This window comes from Mustela nigripes, chromosome 4 (genome assembly GCF_022355385.1).
Source record: "Mustela nigripes isolate SB6536 chromosome 4, MUSNIG.SB6536, whole genome shotgun sequence".
Taxonomy (NCBI): Eukaryota; Metazoa; Chordata; class Mammalia; order Carnivora; family Mustelidae; genus Mustela; species Mustela nigripes.
In genome coordinates, this window is record NC_081560.1 from 50,411,390 (window position 1) to 50,427,810 (window position 16,421).

General features: G+C 45.7%; 1 protein-coding gene across 4 annotated transcripts in view; it reads left to right on the forward strand.

The window, feature by feature from the left end:
- Positions 1-380: 380 nt before the first annotated feature.
- The window catches only part of OSBPL3 (oxysterol binding protein like 3), a 176,261-nt gene continuing 160,220 nt past the window's right edge, over positions 381-16,421 (forward strand). For 2 of the 4 annotated variants that reach the window (XM_059396712.1, XM_059396713.1), the window contains exon 1: positions 381-696. The gene's annotated coding sequence lies outside the window, so the exon portion shown is untranslated. The remainder of the gene's footprint in view (positions 697-16,421) is intronic. The other 2 variants (XM_059396714.1, XM_059396716.1) reach the window with 1 other exon arrangement.

A 16,421-nucleotide genomic window follows, 5' to 3' on the forward strand; every position in this document is an offset into this window, starting at 1 on the left:
TCCCCTGGAACCGTCTCCTTAGACCAGCCCCTCCCGCGCCGCCCTCGCTTCTCCCTGGCAATGCCACTCGAGGAACATTTATTAAGCTCCTACGGCTAGCCTGCCAGTAGCTCCTTTGCGACGCTGCTGCAGCTCTCCTCTCCCTCCTACTCTCCCATCTTGCCGGAAACCGGAGTCCCAACTGCCATGACGGCGTCATGGAATCCGCTCGCTCCTTCCCAGGGCGTCGCTCCACCTTCTTCCTCAGGGTCGACTCCTCATTGGTGAGATTGTGGTCACTCAGCCGCTCTCCCCGCCCCCCCAAGTGGCTCCGCCCCCAGGGCGGCCACAGGCTCCTCCTCCTTGTCCCCGCCCCTCGTGCAGCTCCTGGGGCTACTCTACTGGCGGCGCGCGAAGTTCTGGGCAAAGTACCGGGAACTGGCCGTGCGGCCGCAGCGCCTTCGAGCGAGGCAGCGCAGCGCAGGGGGGAACCCCAGCGCAAGGCGGCCAGTACGCGGCGCGGGCTCCGGCCCCGCTGTCCTTCCACGAGTGCCCATCCACGAGTGCCTCGGTCTCCTGCGGCTGGCACGGGAACTGTCTGCTGCGCGTTGCCGGGGGGACGGGAGAAGCGGGCTTTGCCTCCTCCCGGGTCTGCGGACGAAGCCCGGAGCCGCACACCAGAGAACTAGGCGGTGTCCCCGGCGGCGGAGCGTGCAGGTGAGCGCTGGGACGCCCGGCAGAATGGTTCTGGGGTGGTGGGGGCCAAGGGCGGTGCGCGCTCGCAAGGGCTGCGATGTGGGGGACGCCACCAGTCGCCGTGAGAGCAGGGTCTGTCTCCTGTCGCCCAGGGAAGAACCGGCTCCTGGGGCAGCCCCGAGCAGGGGAGATGGCTATCGCGGCCGGCGCCAGGCTCCGGGGAGGTAGGACCCGGGTCCTGCTCCGAAGGGGACGGTTTGACCGGGACTGACGGTGAGAAAACGCGGAGCGCAGAAGCCTGAGTCCGGGCGCCCGAGGGTTGGGAGAGGAGAGGTAGTCCTGGGCAGCCAAGAGGCGCGGCGCCGGGGCGAGAGGCACAGGAAACCTGTGTAAAATGGGCCGAGCGCAAGGCTTGGCCACATCCGCGGGATGGGGCGTGCTTGCAGGCGCCCGCTTGCCTGCATCCCCTTGCTCGGATTGCCCCACTCCCAGTTCTCCCCGCCAGGGGCACCCGCCCCTTGGGCGTCCCAGCGCCCGCCCTAGGAAACGTTTGCAGCCTCTGGAGTCTCTGCAGGGCATTGTGGTAGATCGTCCAGATATTTATTTCTTACCCGGGCAAGCCGCCCTCCTTCGTTAATGCAACTTGCCGGCCACCTTGTGCACACTTGTACTCTTCCTTCTCCATCTCACAAAGCATCAGTCTCAGTCGGGACCCGGAGCTGAGGGGACTCTGAAGTTGTCGCTTTTGGCGTGTCTGGGAACTGTTCTAAGGCGCATCTGAAGCTCCCTCCATCACCCCCCTCCCCGATATTGCACTGACCCTCACAGTTTGAGAACTGGGTTGGGCGTTTATAAATATTTTAAGCTGCAGCTGTATCTTTACAGAGGTAAAGATGTAGGCCTGACTTCTGATCATTCCCACTCTATATCTAAGCCTCATACAAGGTGAGGTTCTCCCTTCTGGCCAAGGGACACCAATCAGGCAGGCCTGGGTTGAAATGCACCCTAGCTAAATGACTATTTTAAACACTCCCCCTCACCCCCTAGCGTGCTGGCACTCATCCTTTTTGGTGTTCCTCATAGCACTCCTTTCTCTCAGAAATTATCTCCTTGGGCTGTTTACTGTCTGCTTTCCTCCACTAGAATGGAAGTTCCAGGAAAGCAAACACCCTATCTGTCTTGTTCATCACTCCACCCCCCAAGTCAACAATAGTGCCTGACACACAGTAGATATGCAAGAAAAAATTATGAAATAAATGAATAAGAACTTCTGTGTAAAATATGAAGAAAGGTGACTTCATACCTGGGTTTGATTTTCATGGTCACTTATCCGGTATTTTTTTTTTTTTTTTTTTCCTATTTGGAAAATTAGCAAATACCAGTAACTGCTATAGATTGAGTACTTAATAAGAAATCGATATGTGCTGGAACTTTATATAGATTAGCTCATTAAACATTATCATAGTCTTGTTATTAGCTAGTTTTTTTTTTTTTTAAGATTTTATTTGAGGGTGAGAGAGAGCATGAGGGGGAGAAGGTCAGAAGGAGAAGCAGACTCCCCATGGGGCAGGAAGCCTAGCGCAGGACTTGATTCCCAGACTCTGGGATCATGACCAGAGCCAAAGGCAGTGGCTTAACCAGCTGAGCCACCCAGCACCCCTATTAGCTAGGTATTTCTAAGCAGATGGGAAATTGAGGCTCTAGCAGGTTAGCCAATTTCCCCAAGATTATCCTGGCAGAACTAAAATTCAAGTTCACTTTCTGTTGTGCTGGACCACATCCAAGAAAGTAAAATACGATTTTCACTATTACAACCAATAGATGTTTAGCTTTATTTATAATAAAAACTATTGCTTAGTCAAAAGAATATTTGGTGCTTTATCATTATTGAGATAGAGTTTCCATGCTAGCTAGTAGTTACATTGTAGCTACACCCTAGCAAGCTGCCAAAGGTTGCGTTATCTCATTCAATCTTTACCATCATATAGGCAGTGTTTTGAGGTTGTCTCTGTTTTTCAGATCAAGAAACTGCAGCCTAGGTTCAAGAACTTGCCCCATCAATACTAAATTGCTGAGCTAGATTTTGTTAATAGTCTTTCTGACTCTGAATCTTAGCTCCTTCCATGATACGAAATCTCTCCTGCTCCCATGATTTAATTAGTTGTTAACGATGGAGTCCAATGATGAGTTAAAAGCATGTGAGGTTGGGCTGTAAATTTACCGCTGCTGGTATCAAGTGTCTAGTTGTATAGTTTTCTGAATTGTTGAGACTCTTACTGCCATTGATTTTTGTGGTTGAGTTTATGGTTTGTGGGCTTGGTAGATGGGGGACTTTTAATAAGGAGGAAAGGAAATAATTTCACTTACATTGAAACTTTTACCGAAATCTAAAGAGAAATCCGTTGGGTTTTACCCATTATGGTAAATGAATTCTGAATGCAGTAATGCTATATGTCCCTTAAGGAAAGTTCTGGAAAGCCAGCTAGTTGTTCTTTTTCCATGTGTAGAACTGAGGAGAATCAGAAACTACAGCTAATTCTAAATGCTTCTGCAGCAACCTTTTAGTAAAATAACTACGTTCCAGCTTTTTGTATTCTTGTAGGAAGCTGAGGGCAAGGAGAAGTTAAATAAGAGTTTCATGGTTACCACCTAAAGGGCTAATGGCAAAATAGAGGTGGAAAGGAATTTGTGATCCTTACCCCCCCCCCACTTCTATTCCAGTTTTAGGGGGTAGTATAACGTTTTCCCCTTACATGAGGGTCTGAATAATCCAATTTTATTTATAATGTGCTTTTTTGAAGTGCTATGTTTTTAAATTGTTAATTCCATTTCAGGAGTACTCCAGGGAGGGTTGGGGAGCCCTCCAACCTAGAATACCCACAGAAGTAATGGGAGTGTGCGTACAGAGGAGGATGGAAGCTGTTCAGCTGAAAGAGCCTTCCATGGATAATTGAGAGTTGTTTGTAGTTCCCTGTAAATTTCTCTTCTGTCTGCATCTTATTCATTAGCTTCTGAGCTCTCTCTTCTGGAAAATTCCCTCTTGAGTTCCCGATCACTAGTGTTCAGGCCACGCTCATGTGTACCCCAATTCTTGGCGCTATCCTCCTCAGCACCTTTCATATCGATCGATCCTTTCCTGTTGCCCCTGCACCATGATCGATACAGGGTCTTAGGGACATCTGCACACGGTGCTAACGTTATTTACAGGTGGATGCTCCTCTCTCAGGCTTTCCTGTATGTCACAGTCAGGTGAATTCTTTAAGTGCTGTCATTATGTTGTTCAGAGTTCCTGTGTGGCTTATATAGTTAATAATAATGAAATTAATAAAAGCAGTGCTGCCACACTTCTTGTGCTGTACCGTCTTGTGTGAGTTATTCCTTTAACTCTCAGAGCAACACCAGAGTAGGCACTGTGATTATTTTTTAGATTATTTTTAAAGATTTTATTTATTTATGAGAGAGAGGGAGAGAGGAAGAAAGCATGTGTTTGGAGGAGGGCCAGAGAGAGAGGGACAAGCAGACCTCCCTCCTCCCCCACCGCCGCTGGTGAGCCTGATGTGGGGCTCCATCCCAGGACCCTGGGATCATGACCTGAGCCGAAGGCAGACGCATAACTGACTGAGCCACCCAGGTGCCCTGGGTAGGCACTATTTTTATACCCAGGTGAGGATAGTAAAAATTGTACTCCAGATGAGGCTGCTTTACAGCTAAGACTAGATGGATCTGAGACCAAAAACCCAGGTCCTTTCTGTCCCCATTTGAACCTGGAGCCCTTAGCCTAGAGTCTGGATCGGGCAGCCTGGGCTCAGTGCCCACCTTGACCCTTCATTCCCCAGCCCTGTGCACAGGCAGCCTGAACTTTTTTCAGCAATGGAGCATTTTGCCTTTGCACCTACACTCCTGTTGCCTAGAAAGCTCTTTCACTGTTTTTACTGTGAAAAACTCAAGTCTTTCAAGGCTGAACTCATAAGCCACTTCTGCCAGAATAATCTCTTTGAACTCAATCTCTTACAGCATTAAAAAAAAAAGTGTGAGTCCCCAGTTCAGTTTCTGACCTTTGAGTATGTGGATTTCTTTCTTTAGAACTCTGTTCCTTTCATTCCTTCCCCATTTTTTTTTTTAAGATTTTATTTATTTATTTGACAGATCACAAGTAGAGAGAGAGAGGTGGGGGGGAAGCAGGCTCCCCGCCAAGCAGAGAGCCCAATGTGGGGCTCGATCCCAGGACCCTGGGATCATGACCTGAGCCAAAGGCAGAGGCTTAACCCACTGAGCCACCCAGGCACCCCAGTACTTCATTCTTTTAATTGCCTTACCACCTCCTTGATGTACGTAATGCCGTGTTTTATTTATCCATTTGCCCTTTGATAGGATTGGTCTTGCTTAGTAAAGCCTCCTTGAGTGGTCCTAATGTGCAGTCAGGAACTAAACCATAAGTCCCTTGAGTCTTGTTTATTGTCCTGTCTTGGGGCTAGAGCAGTGTTTGGCACAAGATAGATGTGTAAGAAACATGTGAGTGAAAGGAGCATTTTACCAAAAGTATAGCTCCTGTTACATCAGTGTCCTCAAACAATGTCATTAAAAAGTGATCCTTGTGATTGATTGTTTAGATCCCAATCTGAGCAACTGTACAACTGCTAAAAAAGAAGATAAGGAAATTTGAACATGGATGCAGTGTTACAATTTTTTAAGCATTTGCTTCAGAATAATCTGCAGTTAGGCAGGAAGTTTAGAGGGAAACAGTAGTGATGACTGAAGCTGGGTGATGAATTCATGGGTTTCTTAAATACTGTTTTCTATATTTGCTGTTGACGAGGGTGGCCATTGGCCATGTGTGGCTGCTGAGCACTTGAAATACAGTGAATCCTTATTGCAATGTGTGACAAGTGTAACATATAGGCTGAGTTTCGAAGAGGTAGGACGAAAAAGAACGTAAAATCATCTCAATTTTTGTTTCTATGTTCAAATGATGCTGGTTTGGACATACTACAGTGATATATAATTAAAACCAATTTCACCTGTTTCCTTTTACTTTTTTTAATTGGCTACTTAAAAATTAAAATTACATATATGAGACATACTACCTTTCTGTTGGGACACTGACTTTCAGTGTTGGGAAGTGCTGTATACTTTTACATATATCTGAGATTTTGCAAAATAAGTTAAAATCAAAGACATTTGATTTTTTTTTTAGAAGTCTGAAGTAAAATGTTTTTTATAAATGACCCCTCTTATAGGAAAAGATTGAGAAATACTGATTTGTTTGGAGATGAGTCTTTGTAGAAGCTTATAACAAATGGGCTTGCAGTGTCATTCCTGGGCTTGCTTCACCTGTGTGGGCATTTAAAACCTCTTTGACAATAAAACCTCTTTGACAGCAGCATGAGGGACTTGTTCCTTTAGTGATTTATCTGATTCTTTTGTTTTAAAGTTGATGAAATATTTCCCTCATCTTGGAAAAATAGAGAAAATGCAATGGTAATGTCATTGTTCTTACTCACAGTGTTTATACCCTGAAATTGAATTTTTCTGGACTTGATTTATAATCACTCTGCCTAAATCTGTTTGTTTATGAGTCAGAATGCGATTGTTTCTAGGCTCCCCAAGACCCCTGGAATATGAGCAGAGTATGATGCTTAAATAATAATAAGTGGATTTATGGCTGAGAAGCACATTGCTTTCATATAAAATTTCTTTAGAGGAGCATTATGTCAGTTTCTGGATGTCTGTGTTTCCTCACAGAGAGTGGACGTGAATTGAAAAATAGCTTTAATGTAAGTAGAACAGAATCAAATTGCGACGAACAGCCCAAGAGATCATCAAAGGATCTGTAACTGTCCATATAAAATCAGATTTATTATTTTGTTTACTCTCTACAGTTAACATGTTAAAATCTGATTTTTTTTTAAAGATTTTATTTATTTATTTGACAGACAGAGATCACAAGTAGGCAGAGAGGCAGGCAGAGAAAGAGGAAGGGAATCAGGGTCCTTGCTGAGCAGAGAGCCCGATGCGGGGCTCGATCCCAGGACTCTGGGATCATGTGGTTAAGCGTCTGCCTTCAGCTTAGGTCACAATCTCCAGGTCCTAGGTTCGAACCCCCTGTCAGCCCGTATCAGGGGAGTCTGCTTCTCCCTCTCCCTCTGCCTCTCCCCTTGCTTGTGCTCTCTCTTTCCCTCTCAAATGAATAAATAAAATCTTTTTAAAAAGTGTTTGTGTCAAACACTTTTCTCCATATAATGTTTCTCCACTTACATATTAAAATGTAGTACCATTGAAGATTCCCATACTTGTTTTCTTTCTTGATATCAAATACTGTAATACAAGAACTTCATAGTTTAACTTCTATAAAACACATTTTTCTTTCCCAAATTGATTGTGGTAGACAGTGATCTGAAATGTTTCAAAGCAAAAGCTACATAATATTATTTTTTAAATCTCACAAACATTATTAAACTTGAAGTAAATGCCTCCCTGGAATGAAAATGGGAGTGGGATTTCTGCTCTCATACATAAGAAGTATTTATTGAGGACGCACACTGTGTCGGGTGCCAGACTGTGTACTGGGGATGTGGTAATGAATAAACAGATGTGGAACCTCCCTTCAAGAAGCTTACAGTTTAGATAGGGAAGGGAGATATTAACACAGTCACAGAGAATTTGTTAATTACAGTGGGGCTTTGTGGCTCAAAGGGAACCGAGTCTGGATTGTAATTGGGACTCTGGGGAGAAAAGTTCCATTTTTCTGTAGGTCATGATTCAGGCTGCTGATTGTCTAACGAAGGAGGAGAAAGAGAACGGGGCTGGGAATCCTCAGAGGATGACCGAAGCAAAACCCTGCCCTATTTGTGTCTTTTTGCTGCTTGCGTTGCGGGAGGGGAGGCCAGGTGGAACTGAGTGGGAAGAGGAATTCAGTGTTTTTTTTGAACTTTTGAATTGCTTTCTATGATGCTACACAGGTTTATTTGCTTCTGGGAATTGAATCCGAAGTTGAGTTTTTACCGCCTTTGTAACTGAAATTGAACGAGATAAAACAACCTGTTCTCTAGCATAGCCACGAAAGTAGCTGAAAATCACTTGCTGGTTCTAATTCCAAAGTAGCTCATTGTCTAGTAGCTGAGCTGCCATAAGTCTGGGGTATTTGAAGGCCTCCAAGAATATAGGGAAGACCCACTTGGGTTTTTCTCATGTGTTCAGAGCTGCTTCAAGCAGAGTTCTAGTGCATATGGGATTAACTAAGGTGTCCTTTGGAGCCTGTTGGCATCCTTAGGGAATGGGGAGCCATGCTGCCTTGAAAGGCAGTGATGATAATTACCAAGTAATGGAAACAGCAGTGGCAGCTAGTAACAGAAGCCCTTGCTGGGTGCCGCAGACCCCTTAGATCTTTGGATAACTTGGGAGGTGGCTGTCATCGTCTCAGTTTGCCAGTGACCAAACTGAAGCTGGGGAGCCATTACTGGTTCTTTGGTTGTCCAGCACCCACTCACCCTTCCTGATTTCCATTTGAGGAATCACTTCTTTGCATCTGGTTTGCTGAGACCAGAACAAGGGCTCCATTCTCTTGGACCCCGGGTGGCCCTGCGAGCCAGGCTGGACTCTGGGTCCAATGCCAAGGGCTGTGGAGGTTCTGCTGCTGAGGGTGTGTCCTGACTAGATCATGCCTGTCTGTGCCACATGGTTGTGGTCTGGCTTCCATTCCTGTGCAGCTGTGCCAGGGCTTGCCTGTCAGCTCCTCCTAATTCTTTAAGCTGGTTGTGGCGAGCAAAATGGAGACTCTCATGTCAAGGAGAGTGTGTTATCAATGAGGCAAGCAGTTAAAGGTACTGCAGACAGAAGATACCTCCGCTACCCATGTCAGCTGACTCCCTGGGACTGATAAGGAACTGAACCAGAGGAGGTCTACTGGGGCAGAGACCCATTCAATCCCACGATAAGGGGAGGATTGGGACGCCTGGGTAGCTCAGTTGGTTAGGTGGTTAAGCATCTGCCTTGAGCTTAGGGCCCTGGAATCAAGCCCTACATCTGGTCTCTGCTCAGCAGGGAGCCTGCTTCTCCTCTTCCCTCTGTCTGCTACTCTCCCTGCTTATGTCCCCCCTCTGTAATAAAAGTCTTTAAAAAAGTGGGGGGGCATCAAGACTCTCCAGACCTGACCCCTCTATGTCTGACCATGTGAAAAAGGCAGCTGCCAGTAAGGCTTGCCGGATTGATCTCAGCAGAATGGATCCTTCCTGCTTGAACATAAGAAGCAGTTAACTGCCGAGAGCTGACCCAGACCAGACCAGAGCCAGGCCTTATCTCAACTGCGTGCCCACAGACTGCATGTTTGCTTTCTTAACTTCCTATACTCCTCTGTTATGTGTTTGTTGTGTGGCCTGTCTTATGTTCTGCTCTGTGTGCTGTGTAAGAAGCCAAGTTTAATCACATGGTGAAATGTCACTGAGTTTGGAATCCTGAACTTGCTTTAGAATTAGGATTAACTTTGCGTTCTGACTAAATAAAGCTGGGTTTAGAAAGACGACTCATGTGTGTGACTTCCTAGTGTGCTCATAACTCTGGTGTTTTTCCAAAATATTTTTTGGGGGGTTTCATTTGCCAAGTTGGTTTCTTTGACTTCCTTGACTTTGCCTTCGACTTCCTCTTCCTCTCAGAGAACCCCTGGTTGTCATAGGCCTGGAGAGGCTTAGGTAGTTTACTGACAGTCACAGAGGGGAAAAAGTGAACCAGCATGCAATCTGATCATTCTGCTTCTCCTGCCAGATCCTTGACCAGAGGGCCCCTTGGTATGGGGAGAGCCCTGGACCAGGAGCCAGAGAATCAGCAGATGGGTGCCATCCCAGCAGTGTCTCTGCCTCTGTGGCCATGGGCCATTCACCACCTTTTTAAGCTCAACTGGGAGGACAGGATGAGATCTACCTATATCTAAATAATTCAGAAGATTTCCTCCCCCATGAGATTTTTGGACCTATGTTTCTCAAGGCCTTCAGTTTGAGGTTTGAGGTATGGTCTGAGACAGTGGTTTTCAAAGTGGGTTCCAGGATTTGCTGTGTCAGCATTCCCTGGGAACTCTTTAGAAATGCAGATTCTTGGGCCTTCGCCCAGACCTGCTGAAACTTCTGATTCTCTACCAGTGGACCCAGCAATCCGAATTTTTGTAAGTCCTTTGGGTGATTCTGATGCACACAAAGGCATTTTCATTTTTAAAAACAATTTATTGTGTATAAGGGGCTACCTAGAAGCAGGAAGCATGAAAAAATTGGTACAGTGCTGCTCTCAGGGGACAGTCATTCCAGGACGCAGATGTAAAGGCAAAATTGTGAGAGACAAGAAGGGGTGGGTGCCGGCTGGGAACACAGTATTGTCAGGTTGGAGGAGCATGGAGGCGCTTTCGCGGAGAAGTGGGCATTTGAGTCAAGCCTCAAAGGATGCATAGGGTGAAGGACGGGAACAGAGGGCTAGGTAGAAAGCACATCCTACAGCGAATGCAGGGTGAGTCAGGGCTGTAGCATTTTGAGGAATGAGGACACTTCCAGAGTGATGATAAGAATGGTTTTAAATGGGGAAAGTGAAAGGATATGAGAACAGAGAGGGGTCCTGAATCCCCGGGAGGGTTTGGATTTTATTCTGTAGACAGGGAATACAGAGGGGACATGGCGGGAGCCCTCTTAGAGGAAGTATCCTAGTGCTGGTGGAGAAGGTCCGAGGTTCGGAACACAAGCACGGCGAGCCTGACCTGGAGTGGTGACAAGGGAGAAGAAAGGAGAAAGACAACTCAGAAATATTGGAAGGTTAGAATGACAGGCCCTAGGTATTCTGGTGATCTGGGCAGGGATAGGGGGTGTGGGGACATTGAGGGAGAAGGCAAAGATGATTCTGTGGGAGATAATAACCGGCGTTGGTACCAACAGATATAAAAGTTGGAGCCTTATGGGGGCGCCTGGGTGGCTCAGTGGGTTAAAGCCTCTGTCTTTGGCTCAGGTCATGATCCCAGGGTCCTGGGATCGAGCTCCGTGGAGAGCCTGCTTCCTCCTCTCTCTCTGCCTGCCTCTCTGCCTATTTGAGAAAAAAAAAAAAAAAAAAAAAAAAAAAAGTTGGAGCCTTACATCATACCTTCCAGAGAGATAAATTCCACATGGATTGAAACTTTCAAGACAATAGGCAACAAATCAGGGCTTTTGTTTTTGTTTTTGCTTTTCCAGACAACTGGTTGATAAACATTTACCCACTGTGATAAACATGTACCCACTGTGGATCATACATAAAAAGTATCTTTTGAAGCATGCACAAGAGGTTGGTAACGTCAGATTCCCCGAGAAAGGGAGAGTGGTGGGAAAAGGACAGGTGCGCTCAGGATTGAAATCGTACCTCTTGAGTTTTGTTCCACATCAGTGTGTTATTGTGCAGTAAATATTAAAGCAAACACATAAAGGAACTTTAGAGTTTCAGGCATACGTGACGGTGTTATTTAAGGTGCCATGAATGCTCTAAGGGAAAATAGGAAGATTGAATAGATTTTAGGGAAAAGGAAAGCTTTTGGGTTTGAACATGCTAAGCTTGAAGTGTCTGGCTGGCATCACTGGAAATGTCCAGCGGGTAACTCAGAGGAGAGGGCGAGGCTGGTAATCACCTCTGTGAGTCAGCCAGGCTAGAAATTGTGGCAGTTGAGGTTTCCAAGGGAGGCTCAACCTGTACAACCGTTTGGGTGGGTCTCACGAGAGAAGGTGAGGGAATAGATGCATGTGGTCCTTTGCGGAAGGCCGGCTAAGAGGTAGGTCGGGGAAGGGCAACTTGTCCGAAGACGGAGGACCATAAACTGATAATAGTAGTAGCTTCCTTTAATGGATTATCTACAAAAAGTGAGGCAGTCTTCTCAGTACTTTTTGAAAGAACATCACTTAATTTCCTTCTTGCAGCCACCCAGTGGTGGTGGCAGCGGGAATGTTGCTTTCCAGATTGCCAGTGAATCAGGTGAGTAATTCCAAAGAATAAACCAGGAGAGAGCTTCTGGTGCAGGAGAGATGTGAACAGAGCAGGACCTTGAAATATGGTAAGATCATAAAGATCAAGACATTTTAGGCCAAGGGGAGGTTGAGCAAGGGCTGGAAGAGGTGCTGTCTGATGTAGCTGGAAGGTAGCAGTTCCGGGGAGCTTGAGGGCAAGGCAGTACCCCGGCCTCTGCAGCTGGGAGCCACAGAATGTTGTAAAAATTGGAATATACTTTCATCAGTATAAATGCTCTCTTACTGGAGAAGTTACTTGGTGTTCCTTGGTGGGGAGGAGGGATGGTGGGAGACAGGAGAAGTTATGGTCAAACTTCAAGCTGGATCATGTTGGTGGCTCTAAGGACAGGTGTTTGGGGTCCCTGCAGACTGGAAGTGTGGGGCTAGTACCAGCTCGCACTTAGTCGGTTTTCTGACTCTTGGTCAGTTTGCCTATGTGATGGCATATCGTTTATCTTTTTTCTTTCATCTGTCAGTAAATTATGGGCTACAGCCTCTATATTCCAGGAGGCTGTCGATGGGGAATAAGGAAAGTGGAAGTGAATGAAGAGAAGGATTACTGGCCGGCATATATTTTTACGCTAATGTTTTATTTATGAGCTGTGCTGAGACATCGTCTTCCTGTCTTAAGATCCAAGCGGCCGTGCCTCTGTTCTTCAGAGAGACTCTGTGTCTGCAGTTTTTTTTTTTTTTACCTTGTCAATGTACATGTACACAGACAGCGTACGGTTTGCCCTAATTAGGTGTTTCTCTCCATCTTTTTCAAGCCCCATCCTGTCTGATGTTTACTGTATGTATATCCTTAGGAATAATGCCAGTATTGAGTCAAAAAGGAAAGGGGTGGCAGCTGTGGCCTAAACGTGGTTCAGAGAAAGAATTGCATGGGCTTCTTGGTGCAGACCTGCTAAGGAGCTGTACGTACTCCTGACTTGCAATTCCTGTTTTTCTAGTAGCATTCCAGTTGGTTTGTTACTTTCAGTGCTGCACCATTTGTTCCTGGTTTAAGGGCCTGGAAATCTCTTTGGTTCTCTGGCATCCCAAGGTTTTATTTTCACGGGTGTTTGCAGATAAGCGTGGATGGGTGTCTGCCTTTTCTGAGGCACAGATGAAGACACCTTGTCTGACTAAGGCCTGGGACCAGAAGGACAGAATGTTGGAATCTGGGTATTGATAAACTGTTTGACAGAATGGTCCTGAGGGGTGCCCTGATTTCCCTCATTGCTAAGAACTTGACAGATTAGTTGGGCCAAATAAAGCCACGTTCTTGTGTCTTGTTCTAGCTACTTAGCTCACACTGATGCTTAGCATATCATGGCTTTGTGCACCTCCCTGCGGCTAGTACTGTGTCTCCTCCATGCTCTCAGAGGAGTTGTGGGAGAATTGGTAGAGGTGAAGGGGACTCCGGAGGAGATGGAGCCATGGGGTTGCTAATGGGGAAGGAAGCCAGCTGGAGGAATGTGGCCCATTTGATTGGGACTCACAGTTATCCCCAAGATCTGTCATTTTCTCTGGGGCGATGGTTCCAAGCTCCAGCAGCTCCAGAATGATCTGCAGGGCCTTTTCAAACACAGCTTGCTGTTCCCCAAGCCCTAGAGTTTCTGATATAGTGGATCTGTGGTGGGGCTCGAGATTCTGCATTTCTAACAGGTTCTCAGGTGATGCTGCTGCTGCTGGCCTGGGTACCGCTTTGAAAATCCAAACATTGGTTCAGTAGGCAGAAGACTGAGTCTTGACAGCCCAGCGTCTGCTCTGACTTGGGAAAGGACCGGAGAATTCTGGTTATCATCATGGCCAGGTTATCATAACCATAATTTTTAGGGTATTTCCACATTTCTATATCACATTGATCTGCTTTGCTTCTCACAACAAAATAACACTGTGAGGTAGTCAGGAAAGGTGTTAACCTTGTTGCATAGTTGGGGAAAATCTGACTGCGGACCTTGGGTAAGGTGAGTCACTTAACCGAGGGGCAAATTGCAGAGCTGAGACTGTGTCTAGATTTTCTCATTGTAGCTGTTGTGGTCCTTATAGTTTCACTAGCTTTACCTCCAGCGAAAAGCTTAGAGATGAGCTACTCCGAGAATGCTCAGACTTTGTTTTAATCACTCTCCCGACTCCAAAATAGGTTTTCATTTTAAAACAGTTTTAGATTTCCCGAAAACTTGTAAAGATACTGGAGTTCCCTATGCCTCACACTCAGTTTCCCCTATAGTTACTATCTTACCCAAGGAAGGTTCATTTGTCTCAGTTAATGAACCAACACTAATACATTATTATTAACCAAAGTCTCTACTTCATTTCGACCTCCTTGGTTTTTATTTAATACATTTTTGCTATTCCAGGATCCCTTATTTTTTGTTTTTTGTTTTTTGTTTTTTAATTTTTATTTATTTATTTATTAAAAAAAAAGATTTTATTTATTTATTTCACAGAAAGATCACAAGTAGGCAGAGAGTCAGGGAGAGAGAGAGGGGGAAGCAGGCTCCCTGCTGAGCAGAGAGCCCTATGCCGGGCTCGATCCCAGGACACTGAGATCATAACCTGAGCCGAAGGCAGCAGCTTAATCCACTGAGCCACCCAGGCGCCCCAGGATCCCTTGTTTTTTGATGACCTTGATAATTTCGAGGCAGGCTGGTTGGCCATTTTGTAGAATGGCCCTCAGTTTGGATTCGTCTGGTGTTTTTCTCATGACTAGACTAGGATTATGTGTTTGGGGGAGAAAGATAACAGAGATGAAGTGCCCTTCTCCTCACACCAGACTGAGGGTACGTACTGCCAACATGATTTATCACTCTCCATGTGACTTTGGTCAGCCACTTGAGGTGCTGTTTGTCAGGGGTCTCCACTGTGAAATTACTCTTTCCCCAACTCACTTGTGCAGGCCACACCTAAGGAGTGGGGGGTTGTGTTCACCTTGAGGTTGGAGTAGCTACATACATTTTTTGGTGTTTTCTGCATGTTGGGTTTGTCTGTCCCTCATTTATTGATTTATTCAGTTAATATTTATATCTGTGGGTTCATGGATGTTTATTTTATGTTTTGGGTTATGACCCAGTAGTGCTTTATTTTGTCGCTGTAATTGTACCGGTTTTGGCTTACCAGCTGCACTTCCAGTTGGTTCCTCTGTTCTTTTGACCTAAGCCCATCATTGTCGACTTTTTTTTAGGATGTTCTTTCTTTCTGGAGCTACAAGTTGCTCTAGATTCATCATATATAATTCCTGTGTCAGCCCTAGAACAGTGTTTTTGGGTTTGTGGTTTTTTGGGGTTTTTTTTTTGAGATTTTATTTATTTGTTTGACAGACAGAGATCACAAGTAGGCAGAGAGGTAGGTAGAGAGAGAGAGGGAAGCAGGCTCCCTGTCAAGCAGAGAGCCCAACGCGGGGCTCGATCACAGGACCCTGAGATCATGACCTGAGCTGAAGACAGAGCCTTAACCCACTGAGACACCCAGGTGCCTCTAGCATAGTGTTTTTAATGTTGGTCTTGATCCACTAAATTGATTTTATCATCTGCTACCTAAGTCACTACCCACAGTGAAAACACAGACCCATTTCTGGGTTTAAAATGAGGACATCAGCATCTTAAAAGGTGAGATGGCTCACCCAAGGTCATGAGTAGTTGGTAGCAAAGCCGGTGCCAGGACCAGGTCCTCTAGATTTCTAGGCCCGGGTCTTTTCTATCATTTTCTGTTGGCAACTCTGCCATTCAGAACCTGGGTCAGCATTCTCCCACCTTACTCACGTGCCTGTGCGTAGGCAATCAGACCTGAACTCAGCTTGATATACTGCTGTCTGCCCAGGATAGGTAAGAGAGCATACTGGCCATATTCCCTGGGGAGACTGCCCCAGCAAGTGTGTGCTTTCCAGTCTGAGTGGAGTTGTGTAATGTGAAGGACTTAATGAACCCACAGAATGTGACCATTGCTGTCAGCACTTCACTACTGCGGTTCTCCATGACTGGTCTGTTTTGCAGAGAAGTGGGAACAGAAGGGAGGCTCCTTGAACCCAGGGACTCTTCATTTGAATTCTCCCCTTTCAATGGGGTGGCAAACAGAACGGAATTCAAGCAGCAAAACCTTCAAAGTTCACTTCATGTTATTATGAACTCCTGGGATGCACAAAGAGCTGAACAAAAAGGGTTTTGGTGTTCTGAAGACCCAAGCAGCCTGTTATTAGGGTCTGGTGTGAATAATCAATTACACCACAAAGCTTATTTTCGTGGGAGGAAATAATCCAGTCACCAAAAGGCTCCTAAGGTGCTTGGAATAATAAATGACAAACTTATTTCATATCCATTTCTCAAAATCTTTAATTTCAGAAGATATTTTGGGAAAAAGAATTTAATAATTGAGGGTGTGTGCTCTGGCTGAAAAATTATTTCTATAAAGAAGTTTAAGGGACTAGGGCAGTAGTGATGCATTAGGACATTTTATTTGTAAGGAAGAGAAACCCGTCAAGCTTAAAGACAATTTAAAAGAAAATTTGCAGGGTGCCTGGTTGGCTCAGTTGGGTAAGTGTCTGACTCTTGATTTCAGCTCAGGTCACGATTTCAGGGTTGTGAGATTGGGCCCTGTGTGGAGGTCTGCACTCATCACAGAGTCTGCTTGAGATCCTCTCTTTCCTTTTCCCTCTGCCCCTGCCTCCACTTGTGACTTCTAAATAAATAAATCTTTAAAAAAAAGGAGAAAATTTGGTGGTGTATGTTGCTAAAAAGTCCATGAGTAATGCTAGCTTCAGGCATGGCTGGA